At 44.0% G+C, this 17,131-nt stretch overlaps 1 protein-coding gene and 29 non-coding genes across 30 annotated transcripts in view; all 30 read right to left on the bottom strand.

The window, feature by feature from the left end:
- LOC141325654 (uncharacterized) overlaps positions 1 to 17,131 on the bottom strand; it is a 246,712-nt gene that overhangs the window by 98,910 nt on the left and 130,671 nt on the right. The window lies entirely within an intron of this gene.
- Positions 679 to 751, bottom strand: trnav-aac (transfer RNA valine (anticodon AAC)). Its single transcript has one exon. It is a non-coding gene; the product is annotated as a tRNA-Val (tRNA).
- trnav-cac (transfer RNA valine (anticodon CAC)) lies at positions 1,535 to 1,607 on the bottom strand. The gene has a single exon. It is a non-coding gene; the product is annotated as a tRNA-Val (tRNA).
- trnav-aac (transfer RNA valine (anticodon AAC)) lies at positions 1,734 to 1,806 on the bottom strand. The gene has a single exon. It is a non-coding gene; the product is annotated as a tRNA-Val (tRNA).
- On the bottom strand, positions 2,411 to 2,483 carry trnav-aac (transfer RNA valine (anticodon AAC)). The gene has a single exon. It is a non-coding gene; the product is annotated as a tRNA-Val (tRNA).
- trnav-cac (transfer RNA valine (anticodon CAC)) lies at positions 3,267 to 3,339 on the bottom strand. The gene has a single exon. It is a non-coding gene; the product is annotated as a tRNA-Val (tRNA).
- trnav-aac (transfer RNA valine (anticodon AAC)) lies at positions 3,466 to 3,538 on the bottom strand. Its single transcript has one exon. It is a non-coding gene; the product is annotated as a tRNA-Val (tRNA).
- Positions 4,321 to 4,393, bottom strand: trnav-uac (transfer RNA valine (anticodon UAC)). The gene has a single exon. It is a non-coding gene; the product is annotated as a tRNA-Val (tRNA).
- trnav-aac (transfer RNA valine (anticodon AAC)) lies at positions 4,520 to 4,592 on the bottom strand. Its single transcript has one exon. It is a non-coding gene; the product is annotated as a tRNA-Val (tRNA).
- Positions 5,564 to 5,636, bottom strand: trnav-aac (transfer RNA valine (anticodon AAC)). The gene has a single exon. It is a non-coding gene; the product is annotated as a tRNA-Val (tRNA).
- Positions 6,420 to 6,492, bottom strand: trnav-cac (transfer RNA valine (anticodon CAC)). Its single transcript has one exon. It is a non-coding gene; the product is annotated as a tRNA-Val (tRNA).
- On the bottom strand, positions 6,619 to 6,691 carry trnav-aac (transfer RNA valine (anticodon AAC)). The gene has a single exon. It is a non-coding gene; the product is annotated as a tRNA-Val (tRNA).
- On the bottom strand, positions 7,296 to 7,368 carry trnav-aac (transfer RNA valine (anticodon AAC)). The gene has a single exon. It is a non-coding gene; the product is annotated as a tRNA-Val (tRNA).
- On the bottom strand, positions 8,152 to 8,224 carry trnav-cac (transfer RNA valine (anticodon CAC)). Its single transcript has one exon. It is a non-coding gene; the product is annotated as a tRNA-Val (tRNA).
- trnav-aac (transfer RNA valine (anticodon AAC)) lies at positions 8,351 to 8,423 on the bottom strand. The gene has a single exon. It is a non-coding gene; the product is annotated as a tRNA-Val (tRNA).
- On the bottom strand, positions 9,206 to 9,278 carry trnav-uac (transfer RNA valine (anticodon UAC)). Its single transcript has one exon. It is a non-coding gene; the product is annotated as a tRNA-Val (tRNA).
- trnav-aac (transfer RNA valine (anticodon AAC)) lies at positions 9,405 to 9,477 on the bottom strand. Its single transcript has one exon. It is a non-coding gene; the product is annotated as a tRNA-Val (tRNA).
- On the bottom strand, positions 10,449 to 10,521 carry trnav-aac (transfer RNA valine (anticodon AAC)). Its single transcript has one exon. It is a non-coding gene; the product is annotated as a tRNA-Val (tRNA).
- On the bottom strand, positions 11,305 to 11,377 carry trnav-cac (transfer RNA valine (anticodon CAC)). The gene has a single exon. It is a non-coding gene; the product is annotated as a tRNA-Val (tRNA).
- trnav-aac (transfer RNA valine (anticodon AAC)) lies at positions 11,504 to 11,576 on the bottom strand. The gene has a single exon. It is a non-coding gene; the product is annotated as a tRNA-Val (tRNA).
- trnav-uac (transfer RNA valine (anticodon UAC)) lies at positions 12,360 to 12,432 on the bottom strand. Its single transcript has one exon. It is a non-coding gene; the product is annotated as a tRNA-Val (tRNA).
- On the bottom strand, positions 12,559 to 12,631 carry trnav-aac (transfer RNA valine (anticodon AAC)). The gene has a single exon. It is a non-coding gene; the product is annotated as a tRNA-Val (tRNA).
- trnav-cac (transfer RNA valine (anticodon CAC)) lies at positions 13,415 to 13,487 on the bottom strand. The gene has a single exon. It is a non-coding gene; the product is annotated as a tRNA-Val (tRNA).
- Positions 13,614 to 13,686, bottom strand: trnav-aac (transfer RNA valine (anticodon AAC)). Its single transcript has one exon. It is a non-coding gene; the product is annotated as a tRNA-Val (tRNA).
- Positions 14,470 to 14,542, bottom strand: trnav-cac (transfer RNA valine (anticodon CAC)). The gene has a single exon. It is a non-coding gene; the product is annotated as a tRNA-Val (tRNA).
- trnav-aac (transfer RNA valine (anticodon AAC)) lies at positions 14,669 to 14,741 on the bottom strand. The gene has a single exon. It is a non-coding gene; the product is annotated as a tRNA-Val (tRNA).
- Positions 15,525 to 15,597, bottom strand: trnav-cac (transfer RNA valine (anticodon CAC)). Its single transcript has one exon. It is a non-coding gene; the product is annotated as a tRNA-Val (tRNA).
- Positions 15,724 to 15,796, bottom strand: trnav-aac (transfer RNA valine (anticodon AAC)). Its single transcript has one exon. It is a non-coding gene; the product is annotated as a tRNA-Val (tRNA).
- trnav-uac (transfer RNA valine (anticodon UAC)) lies at positions 16,580 to 16,652 on the bottom strand. Its single transcript has one exon. It is a non-coding gene; the product is annotated as a tRNA-Val (tRNA).
- Positions 16,779 to 16,851, bottom strand: trnav-aac (transfer RNA valine (anticodon AAC)). The gene has a single exon. It is a non-coding gene; the product is annotated as a tRNA-Val (tRNA).

The raw sequence follows: 17,131 nt of genomic DNA, 5'->3' as shown, positions 1-17,131 counted from the left end.
AAAAGAGAAACTCTGTTTCTGCTCGGTAAATCCACTTGGCAGAAGGCATTTGTAGTGTTTACGAAGAAAGCAGTAGATCCCTACTTAAACAATTTTGGAAAAAGCCAACAGCTGTTTCAAAACAGTTTCAAACTGGGGACCTTTTGTGTGTGAGGTGAACGTGATAACCATTACACTACAGAAACTTGTGCAGAGAAGACAGCCAGCAATCTCGTGGTGATCGCTTGTTGAAAAACCTATAAAGGAAAAGATTACTAAATCTCTCGTCTGACGATGCAAACAATTAATGTTTTACGTCCAAGGCAAAAAGCTGTTTCCGCTCAGTTTGGAACCGAGGACCTTTCGCGTGTAAAGCAAACGTGATGACCACTACAGAAACCTGACGGGGAGCCTCTCTTCTTTTAACACTACTTGGCAGAAGAGGCCTTTGTAGTGTTGACTAAGAATGCAGCAGAGCCTGGCTTAAGCAATTTTGGAAAAAGCCAGTACCTGTTTCGAACTGGGGACCTTTCGCGTGTGAGGCGAACGTGATAACCACTACACTATGGACACTTGCAAAAAGTACACAGCCAGCAATCTCCTGGTGATCGCTTGCTGTAAAACGAATAAAGGAAAAGATAACTAAATCCCTCCCCTGACTTTGCAAACAGTTCATGTTTACCCACAAAAGAGAAACTCTGTTTCTGCTCGGTTTCGAACCGAGGACCTTTCGCGTGTTAGGCGAACGTGATGACCACTACACTACAGAAACTTGATTACAATCCACCGTTCTTTTAACTCGGCTTGGCAGAAGGCCTTTGTAGTGTTGACGAAGAAAGCAACAGATCCCTACTTAAGCAATTTTGGAAAAAGCCACCAGCTGTTACCACCAAGTTTCGAACTGGGGACCTTTCGCATGCGGCAAACGTGACAACCACTACACTATGGAATCCTTCGCAGAAACGACTGCCAGCAATCTCCTGGTGATCGCTTGTGGAAGAGCGAACTAAGGAAAAGATAATTAAACACCTCACCTGACTTTGCAAACATTTCATGTTTTCCCACAAAAGAGAAACTCTGTTTCTGCTCGGTAAATCCACTTGGCAGAAGGCATTTGTAGTGTTTACGAAGAAAGCAGTAGATCCCTACTTAAACAATTTTGGAAAAAGCCAACAGCTGTTTCAAAACAGTTTCAAACTGGGGACCTTTTGTGTGTGAGGTGAACGTGATAACCATTACACTACAGAAACTTATACAGAGAAGACAGCCAGCAATCTCGTGGTGATCGCTTGTTGAAAAACCTATAAAAGAAAAGATTACTAAATCTCTCGTCTGACGATGCAAACAATTAATGTTTTACGTCCAAGGCAAAAAGCTGTTTCCGCTCAGTTTGGAACCAAGGACCTTTCGCGTGTAAAGCAAACGTGATGACCACTACAGAAACCTGACGGGGAGCCTCTCTTCTTTTAACACTACTTGGCAGAAGAGGCCTTTGTAGTGTTGACTAAGAATGCAGCAGAGCCTGGCTTAAGCAATTTTGGAAAAAGCCAGTACCTGTTTCCACCCAGTTTCGAACTGGGGACCTTTCGCGTGTGAGGCGAACGTGATAACCACTACACTATGGAAACTTGCAAAAAGTACACAGCCAGCAATCTCCTGGTGATCGCTTGCTGTAAAACGAATAAAGGAAAAGATAACTAAATCCCTCCCCTGACTTTGCAAACAGTTCATGTTTACCCACAAAAGAGAAACTCTGTTTCTGCTCGGTTTCGAACCGAGGACCTTTCGCGTGTTAGGCGAACGTGATGACCACTACACTACAGAAACTTGATTAGGATCTACCGTTCTTTTAACTCGGCTTGGCAGAAGGCCTTTGTAGTGTTGACGAATAAAGCAACAGATCCCTACTTAAGCAATTTTGGAAAAAGCCACCAGCTGTTGCCACCCAGTTTCGAACTGGGGACCTTTCGCATGCGGCAAACGTGACAACCACTACACTATGGAATCCCGTGCAGAGATGACTGCCAGCAATCTCCTGGTGATCGCTTGTAGAAGAGCGAACTAAGGAAAAGATAATTAAACACCTCACCTGACTTTGCAAACATTTCATGTTTTCCCACAAAAGAGAAACACTGTCTCTGCTCGGTAAATCCACTTGGCAGAAGGCAATTGTATTGTTTACGAAGAAAGCAGTAGATCCCCACTTAAACAATTTTGGAAAAAGCCAACAGCTGTTTCAGCACAGTTTTAAACTGGGGACCTTTCGTATGTGAGGTGAATGTGATAACCATTACACTACAGAAACTTGCAAAAAGTACACAGCCAGCAATCTCCTGGTGATCGCTTGCTGTAAAACGAATAAAGGAAAAGATAACTAAATCCCTCCCCTGACTTTGCAAACAGTTCATGTTTACCCACGAAAGAGAAACACTGTTTCTGCTCGGTTTCGAACCGAGGACCTTTCGCGTGTTAGGCGAACGTGATGACCACTACACTACAGAAACTTGATTACGATCCACCGTTCTGTTAACTCGGCTTGGCAGAAGGCCTTTGTAGTGTTGACGAAGAAAGCAACAGATCCCTACTCAAGGAATTTTGGAAAAAGCCACCAGCTGTTACCACCAAGTTTCGAACTGGGGACCTTTCGCATGCGGCAAACGTGACAACCACTACACTATGGAATCCTTCGCAGAAACGACTGCCAGCAATCTCCTGGTGATCGCTTGTGGAAGAGCGAACTAAGGAAAAGATAATTAAACACCTCACCTGACTTTGCAAACATTTCATGTTTTCCCACAAAAGAGAAACTCTGTTTCTGCTCAGTAAATCCACTTGGCAGAAGGCATTTGTAGTGTTTACGAAGAAAGCAGTAGATCCCTACTTAAACAATTTTGGAAAAAGCCAACAGCTGTTTCAAAACAGTTTCAAACTGGGGACCTTTTGTGTGTGAGGTGAACGTGATAACCATTACACTACAGAAACTTGTGCAGAGAAGACAGCCAGCAATCTCGTGGTGATCGCTTGTTGAAAAACCTATAAAGGAAAAGATTACTAAATCTCTCGTCTGACGATGCAAACAATTAATGTTTTACGTCCAAGGCAAAAAGCTGTTTCCGCTCAGTTTGGAACCGAGGACCTTTCGCGTGTAAAGCAAACGTGATGACCACTACAGAAACCTGACGGGGAGCCTCTCTTCTTTTAACACTACTTGGCAGAAGAGGCCTTTGTAGTGTTGACTAAGAATGCAGCAGAGCCTGGCTTAAGCAATTTTGGAAAAAGCCAGTACCTGTTTCCACCCAGTTTCGAACTGGGGACCTTTCGCGTGTGAGGCGAACGTGATAACCACTACACTATGGACACTTGCAAAAAGTACACAGCCAGCAATCTCCTGGTGATCGCTTGCTGTAAAACGAATAAAGGAAAAGATAACTAAATCCCTCCCCTGACTTTGCAAACAGTTCATGTTTACCCACAAAAGAGAAACTCTGTTTCTGCTCGGTTTCGAACCGAGGACCTTTCGCGTGTTAGGCGAACGTGATGACCACTACACTACAGAAACTTGATTACAATCCAAATTCTTTTAACTCGGCTTGGCAGAAGGCCTTTGTAGTGTTGACGAAGAAAGCAACAGATCCCTACTTAAGGAATTTTGGAAAAAGCCACCAGCTGTTACCACCAAGTTTCGAACTGGGGACCTTTCGCATGCGGCAAACGTGACAACCACTACACTATGGAATCCTTCGCAGAAACGACTGCCAGCAATCTCCTGGTGATCGCTTGTAGAAGAGCGAACTAAGGAAAAGATAATTAAACACCTCACCTGACTTTGCAAACATTTCATGTTTTCCCACAAAAGAGAAACACTGTCTCTGCTCGGTAAATCCACTTGGCAGAAGGCATTTGTAGTGTTTACGAAGAAAGCAGTAGATCCCCACTTAAACAATTTTGGAAAAAGCCAACAGCTGTTTCAGCACAGTTTTAAACTGGGGACCTTTCGTATGTGAGGTGAATGTGATAACCATTACACTACAGAAACTTGTGCAGAGAAGACAGCCAGCAATCTCGTGGTGATCGCTTGTTGAAAAACCTATAAAGGAAAAGATTACTAAATCTCTCGTCTGACGATGCAAACAATTAATGTTTTACGTCCAAGGCAAAAAGCTGTTTCCGCTCAGTTTGAAACAGAGGACCTTTCGCGTGTAAAGCGAACGTGAGGACCACTACAGAAACCTGACGGGGAGCCTCTCTTCTTTTAACACTACTTGGCAGAAGAGGCCTTTGTAGTGTTGACTAAGAATGCAGCAGAGCCTGGCTTAAGCAAATTTGGAAAAAGTCAGTAGCTGTTTCCACCCAGTTTCGAACTGGGGACCTTTCGCGTGTAAGGCGAACGTGATAACCACTACACTATGGAAACTTGCAAAAAGTACACAGCCAGCAATCTCCTGGTGATCGCTTGCTGTAAAACGAATAAAGGAAAAGATAACTAAATCCCTCCCCTGACTTTGCAAACAGTTCATGTTTACCCACGAAAGAGAAACACTGTTTCTGCTCGGTTTCGAACCGAGGACCTTTCGCGTGTTAGGCGAACGTGATGACCACTACACTACAGAAACTTGATTACGATCCACCGTTCTGTTAACTCGGCTTGGCAGAAGGCCTTTGTAGTGTTGACGAAGAAAGCAACAGATCCCTACTTAAGCAATTTTGGAAAAAGCCACCAGCTGTTACCACCAAGTTTCGAACTGGGGACCTTTCGCATGCGGCAAACGTGACAACCACTACACTATGGAATCCTTCTCAGAAACGACTGCCAGCAATCTCCTGGTGATCGCTTGTGGAAGAGCGAACTAAGGAAAAGATAATTAAACACCTCACCTGACTTTGCAAACATTTCATGTTTTCCCACAAAAGAGAAACTCTGTTTCTGCTCGGTAAATCCACTTGGCAGAAGGCATTTGTAGTGTTTACGAAGAAAGCAGTAGATCCCTACTTAAACAATTTTGGAAAAAGCCAACAGCTGTTTCAAAACAGTTTCAAACTGGGGACCTTTTGTGTGTGAGGTGAACGTGATAACCATTACACTACAGAAACTTGTGCAGAGAAGACAGCCAGCAATCTCGTGGTGATCGCTTGTTGAAAAACCTATAAAGGAAAAGATTACTAAATCTCTCGTCTGACGATGCAAACAATTAATGTTTTACGTCCAAGGCAAAAAGCTGTTTCCGCTCAGTTTGGAACCGAGGACCTTTCGCGTGTAAAGCAAACGTGATGACCACTACAGAAACCTGACGGGGAGCCTCTCTTCTTTTAACACTACTTGGCAGAAGAGGCCTTTGTAGTGTTGACTAAGAATGCAGCAGAGCCTGGCTTAAGCAATTTTGGAAAAAGCCAGTACCTGTTTCGAACTGGGGACCTTTCGCGTGTGAGGCGAACGTGATAACCACTACACTATGGACACTTGCAAAAAGTACACAGCCAGCAATCTCCTGGTGATCGCTTGCTGTAAAACGAATAAAGGAAAAGATAACTAAATCCCTCCCCTGACTTTGCAAACAGTTCATGTTTACCCACAAAAGAGAAACTCTGTTTCTGCTCGGTTTCGAACCGAGGACCTTTCGCGTGTTAGGCGAACGTGATGACCACTACACTACAGAAACTTGATTACAATCCACCGTTCTTTTAACTCGGCTTGGCAGAAGGCCTTTGTAGTGTTGACGAAGAAAGCAACAGATCCCTACTTAAGCAATTTTGGAAAAAGCCACCAGCTGTTACCACCAAGTTTCGAACTGGGGACCTTTCGCATGCGGCAAACGTGACAACCACTACACTATGGAATCCTTCGCAGAAACGACTGCCAGCAATCTCCTGGTGATCGCTTGTGGAAGAGCGAACTAAGGAAAAGATAATTAAACACCTCACCTGACTTTGCAAACATTTCATGTTTTCCCACAAAAGAGAAACTCTGTTTCTGCTCGGTAAATCCACTTGGCAGAAGGCATTTGTAGTGTTTACGAAGAAAGCAGTAGATCCCTACTTAAACAATTTTGGAAAAAGCCAACAGCTGTTTCAAAACAGTTTCAAACTGGGGACCTTTTGTGTGTGAGGTGAACGTGATAACCATTACACTACAGAAACTTATACAGAGAAGACAGCCAGCAATCTCGTGGTGATCGCTTGTTGAAAAACCTATAAAAGAAAAGATTACTAAATCTCTCGTCTGACGATGCAAACAATTAATGTTTTACGTCCAAGGCAAAAAGCTGTTTCCGCTCAGTTTGGAACCAAGGACCTTTCGCGTGTAAAGCAAACGTGATGACCACTACAGAAACCTGACGGGGAGCCTCTCTTCTTTTAACACTACTTGGCAGAAGAGGCCTTTGTAGTGTTGACTAAGAATGCAGCAGAGCCTGGCTTAAGCAATTTTGGAAAAAGCCAGTACCTGTTTCCACCCAGTTTCGAACTGGGGACCTTTCGCGTGTGAGGCGAACGTGATAACCACTACACTATGGAAACTTGCAAAAAGTACACAGCCAGCAATCTCCTGGTGATCGCTTGCTGTAAAACGAATAAAGGAAAAGATAACTAAATCCCTCCCCTGACTTTGCAAACAGTTCATGTTTACCCACAAAAGAGAAACTCTGTTTCTGCTCGGTTTCGAACCGAGGACCTTTCGCGTGTTAGGCGAACGTGATGACCACTACACTACAGAAACTTGATTAGGATCTACCGTTCTTTTAACTCGGCTTGGCAGAAGGCCTTTGTAGTGTTGACGAATAAAGCAACAGATCCCTACTTAAGCAATTTTGGAAAAAGCCACCAGCTGTTGCCACCCAGTTTCGAACTGGGGACCTTTCGCATGCGGCAAACGTGACAACCACTACACTATGGAATCCCGTGCAGAGATGACTGCCAGCAATCTCCTGGTGATCGCTTGTAGAAGAGCGAACTAAGGAAAAGATAATTAAACACCTCACCTGACTTTGCAAACATTTCATGTTTTCCCACAAAAGAGAAACACTGTCTCTGCTCGGTAAATCCACTTGGCAGAAGGCAATTGTATTGTTTACGAAGAAAGCAGTAGATCCCCACTTAAACAATTTTGGAAAAAGCCAACAGCTGTTTCAGCACAGTTTTAAACTGGGGACCTTTCGTATGTGAGGTGAATGTGATAACCATTACACTACAGAAACTTGCAAAAAGTACACAGCCAGCAATCTCCTGGTGATCGCTTGCTGTAAAACGAATAAAGGAAAAGATAACTAAATCCCTCCCCTGACTTTGCAAACAGTTCATGTTTACCCACGAAAGAGAAACACTGTTTCTGCTCGGTTTCGAACCGAGGACCTTTCGCGTGTTAGGCGAACGTGATGACCACTACACTACAGAAACTTGATTACGATCCACCGTTCTGTTAACTCGGCTTGGCAGAAGGCCTTTGTAGTGTTGACGAAGAAAGCAACAGATCCCTACTCAAGGAATTTTGGAAAAAGCCACCAGCTGTTACCACCAAGTTTCGAACTGGGGACCTTTCGCATGCGGCAAACGTGACAACCACTACACTATGGAATCCTTCGCAGAAACGACTGCCAGCAATCTCCTGGTGATCGCTTGTGGAAGAGCGAACTAAGGAAAAGATAATTAAACACCTCACCTGACTTTGCAAACATTTCATGTTTTCCCACAAAAGAGAAACTCTGTTTCTGCTCAGTAAATCCACTTGGCAGAAGGCATTTGTAGTGTTTACGAAGAAAGCAGTAGATCCCTACTTAAACAATTTTGGAAAAAGCCAACAGCTGTTTCAAAACAGTTTCAAACTGGGGACCTTTTGTGTGTGAGGTGAACGTGATAACCATTACACTACAGAAACTTGTGCAGAGAAGACAGCCAGCAATCTCGTGGTGATCGCTTGTTGAAAAACCTATAAAGGAAAAGATTACTAAATCTCTCGTCTGACGATGCAAACAATTAATGTTTTACGTCCAAGGCAAAAAGCTGTTTCCGCTCAGTTTGGAACCGAGGACCTTTCGCGTGTAAAGCAAACGTGATGACCACTACAGAAACCTGACGGGGAGCCTCTCTTCTTTTAACACTACTTGGCAGAAGAGGCCTTTGTAGTGTTGACTAAGAATGCAGCAGAGCCTGGCTTAAGCAATTTTGGAAAAAGCCAGTACCTGTTTCCACCCAGTTTCGAACTGGGGACCTTTCGCGTGTGAGGCGAACGTGATAACCACTACACTATGGACACTTGCAAAAAGTACACAGCCAGCAATCTCCTGGTGATCGCTTGCTGTAAAACGAATAAAGGAAAAGATAACTAAATCCCTCCCCTGACTTTGCAAACAGTTCATGTTTACCCACAAAAGAGAAACTCTGTTTCTGCTCGGTTTCGAACCGAGGACCTTTCGCGTGTTAGGCGAACGTGATGACCACTACACTACAGAAACTTGATTACAATCCAAATTCTTTTAACTCGGCTTGGCAGAAGGCCTTTGTAGTGTTGACGAAGAAAGCAACAGATCCCTACTTAAGGAATTTTGGAAAAAGCCACCAGCTGTTACCACCAAGTTTCGAACTGGGGACCTTTCGCATGCGGCAAACGTGACAACCACTACACTATGGAATCCTTCGCAGAAACGACTGCCAGCAATCTCCTGGTGATCGCTTGTAGAAGAGCGAACTAAGGAAAAGATAATTAAACACCTCACCTGACTTTGCAAACATTTCATGTTTTCCCACAAAAGAGAAACACTGTCTCTGCTCGGTAAATCCACTTGGCAGAAGGCATTTGTAGTGTTTACGAAGAAAGCAGTAGATCCCCACTTAAACAATTTTGGAAAAAGCCAACAGCTGTTTCAGCACAGTTTTAAACTGGGGACCTTTCGTATGTGAGGTGAATGTGATAACCATTACACTACAGAAACTTGTGCAGAGAAGACAGCCAGCAATCTCGTGGTGATCGCTTGTTGAAAAACCTATAAAGGAAAAGATTACTAAATCTCTCGTCTGACGATGCAAACAATTAATGTTTTACGTCCAAGGCAAAAAGCTGTTTCCGCTCAGTTTGAAACAGAGGACCTTTCGCGTGTAAAGCGAACGTGAGGACCACTACAGAAACCTGACGGGGAGCCTCTCTTCTTTTAACACTACTTGGCAGAAGAGGCCTTTGTAGTGTTGACTAAGAATGCAGCAGAGCCTGGCTTAAGCAAATTTGGAAAAAGTCAGTAGCTGTTTCCACCCAGTTTCGAACTGGGGACCTTTCGCGTGTAAGGCGAACGTGATAACCACTACACTATGGAAACTTGCAAAAAGTACACAGCCAGCAATCTCCTGGTGATCGCTTGCTGTAAAACGAATAAAGGAAAAGATAACTAAATCCCTCCCCTGACTTTGCAAACAGTTCATGTTTACCCACGAAAGAGAAACACTGTTTCTGCTCGGTTTCGAACCGAGGACCTTTCGCGTGTTAGGCGAACGTGATGACCACTACACTACAGAAACTTGATTACGATCCACCGTTCTGTTAACTCGGCTTGGCAGAAGGCCTTTGTAGTGTTGACGAAGAAAGCAACAGATCCCTACTTAAGCAATTTTGGAAAAAGCCACCAGCTGTTACCACCAAGTTTCGAACTGGGGACCTTTCGCATGCGGCAAACGTGACAACCACTACACTATGGAATCCTTCTCAGAAACGACTGCCAGCAATCTCCTGGTGATCGCTTGTGGAAGAGCGAACTAAGGAAAAGATAATTAAACACCTCACCTGACTTTGCAAACATTTCATGTTTTCCCACAAAAGAGAAACTCTGTTTCTGCTCGGTAAATCCACTTGGCAGAAGGCATTTGTAGTGTTTACGAAGAAAGCAGTAGATCCCTACTTAAACAATTTTGGAAAAAGCCAACAGCTGTTTCAAAACAGTTTCAAACTGGGGACCTTTTGTGTGTGAGGTGAACGTGATAACCATTACACTACAGAAACTTGTGCAGAGAAGACAGCCAGCAATCTCGTGGTGATCGCTTGTTGAAAAACCTATAAAGGAAAAGATTACTAAATCTCTCGTCTGACGATGCAAACAATTAATGTTTTACGTCCAAGGCAAAAAGCTGTTTCCGCTCAGTTTGGAACCGAGGACCTTTCGCGTGTAAAGCAAACGTGATGACCACTACAGAAACCTGACGGGGAGCCTCTCTTCTTTTAACACTACTTGGCAGAAGAGGCCTTTGTAGTGTTGACTAAGAATGCAGCAGAGCCTGGCTTAAGCAATTTTGGAAAAAGCCAGTACCTGTTTCGAACTGGGGACCTTTCGCGTGTGAGGCGAACGTGATAACCACTACACTATGGACACTTGCAAAAAGTACACAGCCAGCAATCTCCTGGTGATCGCTTGCTGTAAAACGAATAAAGGAAAAGATAACTAAATCCCTCCCCTGACTTTGCAAACAGTTCATGTTTACCCACAAAAGAGAAACTCTGTTTCTGCTCGGTTTCGAACCGAGGACCTTTCGCGTGTTAGGCGAACGTGATGACCACTACACTACAGAAACTTGATTACAATCCACCGTTCTTTTAACTCGGCTTGGCAGAAGGCCTTTGTAGTGTTGACGAAGAAAGCAACAGATCCCTACTTAAGCAATTTTGGAAAAAGCCACCAGCTGTTACCACCAAGTTTCGAACTGGGGACCTTTCGCATGCGGCAAACGTGACAACCACTACACTATGGAATCCTTCGCAGAAACGACTGCCAGCAATCTCCTGGTGATCGCTTGTGGAAGAGCGAACTAAGGAAAAGATAATTAAACACCTCACCTGACTTTGCAAACATTTCATGTTTTCCCACAAAAGAGAAACTCTGTTTCTGCTCGGTAAATCCACTTGGCAGAAGGCATTTGTAGTGTTTACGAAGAAAGCAGTAGATCCCTACTTAAACAATTTTGGAAAAAGCCAACAGCTGTTTCAAAACAGTTTCAAACTGGGGACCTTTTGTGTGTGAGGTGAACGTGATAACCATTACACTACAGAAACTTATACAGAGAAGACAGCCAGCAATCTCGTGGTGATCGCTTGTTGAAAAACCTATAAAAGAAAAGATTACTAAATCTCTCGTCTGACGATGCAAACAATTAATGTTTTACGTCCAAGGCAAAAAGCTGTTTCCGCTCAGTTTGGAACCAAGGACCTTTCGCGTGTAAAGCAAACGTGATGACCACTACAGAAACCTGACGGGGAGCCTCTCTTCTTTTAACACTACTTGGCAGAAGAGGCCTTTGTAGTGTTGACTAAGAATGCAGCAGAGCCTGGCTTAAGCAATTTTGGAAAAAGCCAGTACCTGTTTCCACCCAGTTTCGAACTGGGGACCTTTCGCGTGTGAGGCGAACGTGATAACCACTACACTATGGAAACTTGCAAAAAGTACACAGCCAGCAATCTCCTGGTGATCGCTTGCTGTAAAACGAATAAAGGAAAAGATAACTAAATCCCTCCCCTGACTTTGCAAACAGTTCATGTTTACCCACAAAAGAGAAACTCTGTTTCTGCTCGGTTTCGAACCGAGGACCTTTCGCGTGTTAGGCGAACGTGATGACCACTACACTACAGAAACTTGATTAGGATCTACCGTTCTTTTAACTCGGCTTGGCAGAAGGCCTTTGTAGTGTTGACGAATAAAGCAACAGATCCCTACTTAAGCAATTTTGGAAAAAGCCACCAGCTGTTGCCACCCAGTTTCGAACTGGGGACCTTTCGCATGCGGCAAACGTGACAACCACTACACTATGGAATCCCGTGCAGAGATGACTGCCAGCAATCTCCTGGTGATCGCTTGTAGAAGAGCGAACTAAGGAAAAGATAATTAAACACCTCACCTGACTTTGCAAACATTTCATGTTTTCCCACAAAAGAGAAACACTGTCTCTGCTCGGTAAATCCACTTGGCAGAAGGCAATTGTATTGTTTACGAAGAAAGCAGTAGATCCCCACTTAAACAATTTTGGAAAAAGCCAACAGCTGTTTCAGCACAGTTTTAAACTGGGGACCTTTCGTATGTGAGGTGAATGTGATAACCATTACACTACAGAAACTTGTGCAGAGAAGACAGCCAGCAATCTCGTGGTGATCGCTTGTTGAAAAACCTATAAAGGAAAAGATTACTAAATCTCTCGTCTGACGATGCAAACAATTAATGTTTTACGTCCAAGGCAAAAAGCTGTTTCCGCTCAGTTTGAAACAGAGGACCTTTCGCGTGTAAAGCGAACGTGAGGACCACTACAGAAACCTGACGGGGAGCCTCTCTTCTTTTAACACTACTTGGCAGAAGAGGCCTTTGTAGTGTTGACTAAGAATGCAGCAGAGCCTGGCTTAAGCAAATTTGGAAAAAGTCAGTAGCTGTTTCCACCCAGTTTCGAACTGGGGACCTTTCGCGTGTAAGGCGAACGTGATAACCACTACACTATGGAAACTTGCAAAAAGTACACAGCCAGCAATCTCCTGGTGATCGCTTGCTGTAAAACGAATAAAGGAAAAGATAACTAAATCCCTCCCCTGACTTTGCAAACAGTTCATGTTTACCCACGAAAGAGAAACACTGTTTCTGCTCGGTTTCGAACCGAGGACCTTTCGCGTGTTAGGCGAACGTGATGACCACTACACTACAGAAACTTGATTACGATCCACCGTTCTGTTAACTCGGCTTGGCAGAAGGCCTTTGTAGTGTTGACGAAGAAAGCAACAGATCCCTACTTAAGCAATTTTGGAAAAAGCCACCAGCTGTTACCACCAAGTTTCGAACTGGGGACCTTTCGCATGCGGCAAACGTGACAACCACTACACTATGGAATCCTTCGCAGAAACGACTGCCAGCAATCTCCTGGTGATCGCTTGTGGAAGAGCGAACTAAGGAAAAGATAATTAAACACCTCACCTGACTTTGCAAACATTTCATGTTTTCCCACAAAAGAGAAACTCTGTTTCTGCTCGGTAAATCCACTTGGCAGAAGGCATTTGTAGTGTTTACGAAGAAAGCAGTAGATCCCTACTTAAACAATTTTGGAAAAAGCCAACAGCTGTTTCAAAACAGTTTCAAACTGGGGACCTTTTGTGTGTGAGGTGAACATGATAACCATTACACTACAGAAACTTGTGCAGAGAAGACAGCCAGCAATCTCGTGGTGATCGCTTGTTGAAAAACCTATAAAGGAAAAGATTACTAAATCTCTCGTCTGACGATGCAAACAATTAATGTTTTACGTCCAAGGCAAAAAGCTGTTTCCGCTCAGTTTGGAACCGAGGACCTTTCGCGTGTAAAGCAAACGTGATGACCACTACAGAAACCTGACGGGGAGCCTCTCTTCTTTTAACACTACTTGGCAGAAGAGGCCTTTGTAGTGTTGACTAAGAATGCAGCAGAGCCTGGCTTAAGCAATTTTGGAAAAAGCCAGTACCTGTTTCCACCCAGTTTCGAACTGGGGACCTTTCGCGTGTGAGGCGAACGTGATAACCACTACACTATGGACACTTGCAAAAAGTACACAGCCAGCAATCTCCTGGTGATCGCTTGCTGTAAAACGAATAAAGGAAAAGATAACTAAATCCCTCCCCTGACTTTGCAAACAGTTCATGTTTACCCACAAAAGAGAAACTCTGTTTCTGCTCGGTTTCGAACCGAGGACCTTTCGCGTGTTAGGCGAACGTGATGACCACTACACTACAGAAACTTGATTACAATCCACCGTTCTTTTAACTCGGCTTGGCAGAAGGCCTTTGTAGTGTTGACGAAGAAAGCAACAGATCCCTACTTAAGCAATTTTGGAAAAAGCCACCAGCTGTTACCACCAAGTTTCGAACTGGGGACCTTTCGCATGCGGCAAACGTGACAACCACTACACTATGGAATCCTTCGCAGAAACGACTGCCAGCAATCTCCTGGTGATCGCTTGTGGAAGAGCGAACTAAGGAAAAGATAATTAAACACCTCACCTGACTTTGCAAACATTTCATGTTTTCCCACAAAAGAGAAACTCTGTTTCTGCTCGGTAAATCCACTTGGCAGAAGGCATTTGTAGTGTTTACGAAGAAAGCAGTAGATCCCTACTTAAACAATTTTGGAAAAAGCCAACAGCTGTTTCAAAACAGTTTCAAACTGGGGACCTTTTGTGTGTGAGGTGAACGTGATAACCATTACACTACAGAAACTTATACAGAGAAGACAGCCAGCAATCTCGTGGTGATCGCTTGTTGAAAAACCTATAAAAGAAAAGATTACTAAATCTCTCGTCTGACGATGCAAACAATTAATGTTTTACGTCCAAGGCAAAAAGCTGTTTCCGCTCAGTTTGGAACCAAGGACCTTTCGCGTGTAAAGCAAACGTGATGACCACTACAGAAACCTGACGGGGAGCCTCTCTTCTTTTAACACTACTTGGCAGAAGAGGCCTTTGTAGTGTTGACTAAGAATGCAGCAGAGCCTGGCTTAAGCAATTTTGGAAAAAGCCAGTACCTGTTTCCACCCAGTTTCGAACTGGGGACCTTTCGCGTGTGAGGCGAACGTGATAACCACTACACTATGGAAACTTGCAAAAAGTACACAGCCAGCAATCTCCTGGTGATCGCTTGCTGTAAAACGAATAAAGGAAAAGATAACTAAATCCCTCCCCTGACTTTGCAAACAGTTCATGTTTACCCACAAAAGAGAAACTCTGTTTCTGCTCGGTTTCGAACCGAGGACCTTTCGCGTGTTAGGCGAACGTGATGACCACTACACTACAGAAACTTGATTGCAATCCACCGTTCTTTTAACTCGGCTTGGCAGAAGGCCTTTGTAGTGTTGACGAAGAAAGCAACAGATCCCTACTTAAGCAATTTTGGAAAAAGCCACCAGCTGTTACCACCAAGTTTCGAACTGGGGACCTTTCGCATGCGGCAAACGTGACAACCACTACACTATGGAATCCTTCGCAGAAACGACTGCCAGCAATCTCCTGGTGATCGCTTGTGGAAGAGCGAACTAAGGAAAAGATAATTAAACACCTCACCTGACTTTGCAAACATTTCATGTTTTCCCACAAAAGAGAAACTCTGTTTCTGCTCGGTAAATCCACTTGGCAGAAGGCATTTGTAGTGTTTACGAAGAAAGCAGTAGATCCCTACTTAAACAATTTTGGAAAAAGCCAACAGCTGTTTCAAAACAGTTTCAAACTGGGGACCTTTTGTGTGTGAGGTGAACGTGATAACCATTACACTACAGAAACTTATACAGAGAAGACAGCCAGCAATCTCGTGGTGATCGCTTGTTGAAAAACCTATAAAAGAAAAGATTACTAAATCTCTCGTCTGACGATGCAAACAATTAATGTTTTACGTCCAAGGCAAAAAGCTGTTTCCGCTCAGTTTGGAACCAAGGACCTTTCGCGTGTAAAGCAAACGTGATGACCACTACAGAAACCTGACGGGGAGCCTCTCTTCTTTTAACACTACTTGGCAGAAGAGGCCTTTGTAGTGTTGACTAAGAATGCAGCAGAGCCTGGCTTAAGCAATTTTGGAAAAAGCCAGTACCTGTTTCCACCCAGTTTCGAACTGGGGACCTTTCGCGTGTGAGGCGAACGTGATAACCACTACACTATGGAAACTTGCAAAAAGTACACAGCCAGCAATCTCCTGGTGATCGCTTGCTGTAAAACGAATAAAGGAAAAGATAACTAAATCCCTCCCCTGACTTTGCAAACAGTTCATGTTTACCCACTAAAGAGAAACTCTGTTTCTGCTCGGTTTCGAACCGAGGACCTTTCGCGTGTTAGGCGAACGTGATGACCACTACACTACAGAAACTTGATTAGGATCTACCGTTCTTTTAACTCGGCTTGGCAGAAGGCCTTTGTAGTGTTGACGAATAAAGCAACAGATCCCTACTTAAGCAATTTTGGAAAAAGCCACCAGCTGTTGCCACCCAGTTTCGAACTGGGGACCTTTCGCATGCGGCAAACGTGACAACCACTACACTATGGAATCCCGTGCAGAGATGACTGCCAGCAATCTCCTGGTGATCGCTTGTAGAAGAGCGAACTAAGGAAAAGATAATTAAACACCTCACCTGACTTTGCAAACATTTCATGTTTTCCCACAAAAGAGAAACACTGTCTCTGCTCGGTAAATCCACTTGGCAGAAGGCAATTGTATTGTTTACGAAGAAAGCAGTAGATCCCCACTTAAACAATTTTGGAAAAAGCCAACAGCTGTTTCAGCACAGTTTTAAACTGGGGACCTTTCGTATGTGAGGTGAATGTGATAACCATTACACTACAGAAACTTGTGCAGAGAAGACAGCCAGCAATCTCGTGGTGATCGCTTGTTGAAAAACCTATAAAGGAAAAGATTACTAAATCTCTCGCCTGACGATGCAAACAATTAATGTTTTACGTCCAAGGCAAAAAGCTGTTTCCGCTCAGTTTGAAACAGAGGACCTTTCGCGTGTAAAGCGAACGTGAGGACCACTACAGAAACCTGACGGGGAGCCTCTCTTCTTTTAACACTACTTGGCAGAAGAGGCCTTTGTAGTGTTGACTAAGAATGCAGCAGAGCCTGGCTTAAGCAAATTTGGAAAAAGTCAGTAGCTGTTTCCACCCAGTTTCGAACTGGGGACCTTTCGCGTGTAAGGCGAACGTGATAACCACTACACTATGGAAACTTGCAAAAAGTACACAGCCAGCAATCTCCTGGTGATCGCTTGCTGTAAAACGAATAAAGGAAAAGATAACTAAATCCCTCCCCTGACTTTGCAAACAGTTCATGTTTACCCACGAAAGAGAAACACTGTTTCTGCTCGGTTTCGAACCGAGGACCTTTCGCGTGTTAGGCGAACGTGATGACCACTACACTACAGAAACTTGATTACGATCCACCGTTCTGTTAACTCGGCTTGGCAGAAGGCCTTTGTAGTGTTGACGAAGAAAGCAACAGATCCCTACTTAAGCAATTTTGGAAAAAGCCACCAGCTGTTACCACCCAGTTTCGAACTGGGGACCTTTCGCATGCGGCAAACGTGACAACCACTACGCTATGGAATCCTTCGCAGAAACGACTGCCAGCAATCTCCTGGTGATCGCTTGTGGAAGAGCGAACTAAGGAAAAGATAATTAAACACCTCACCTGACTTTGCAAACATTT

Source organism: Garra rufa, chromosome 2, assembly GCF_049309525.1.
Source record: "Garra rufa chromosome 2, GarRuf1.0, whole genome shotgun sequence".
Classification (NCBI taxonomy): Eukaryota; Metazoa; Chordata; class Actinopteri; order Cypriniformes; family Cyprinidae; genus Garra; species Garra rufa.
This window is presented reverse-complemented; position numbering and strand designations above follow the sequence as displayed.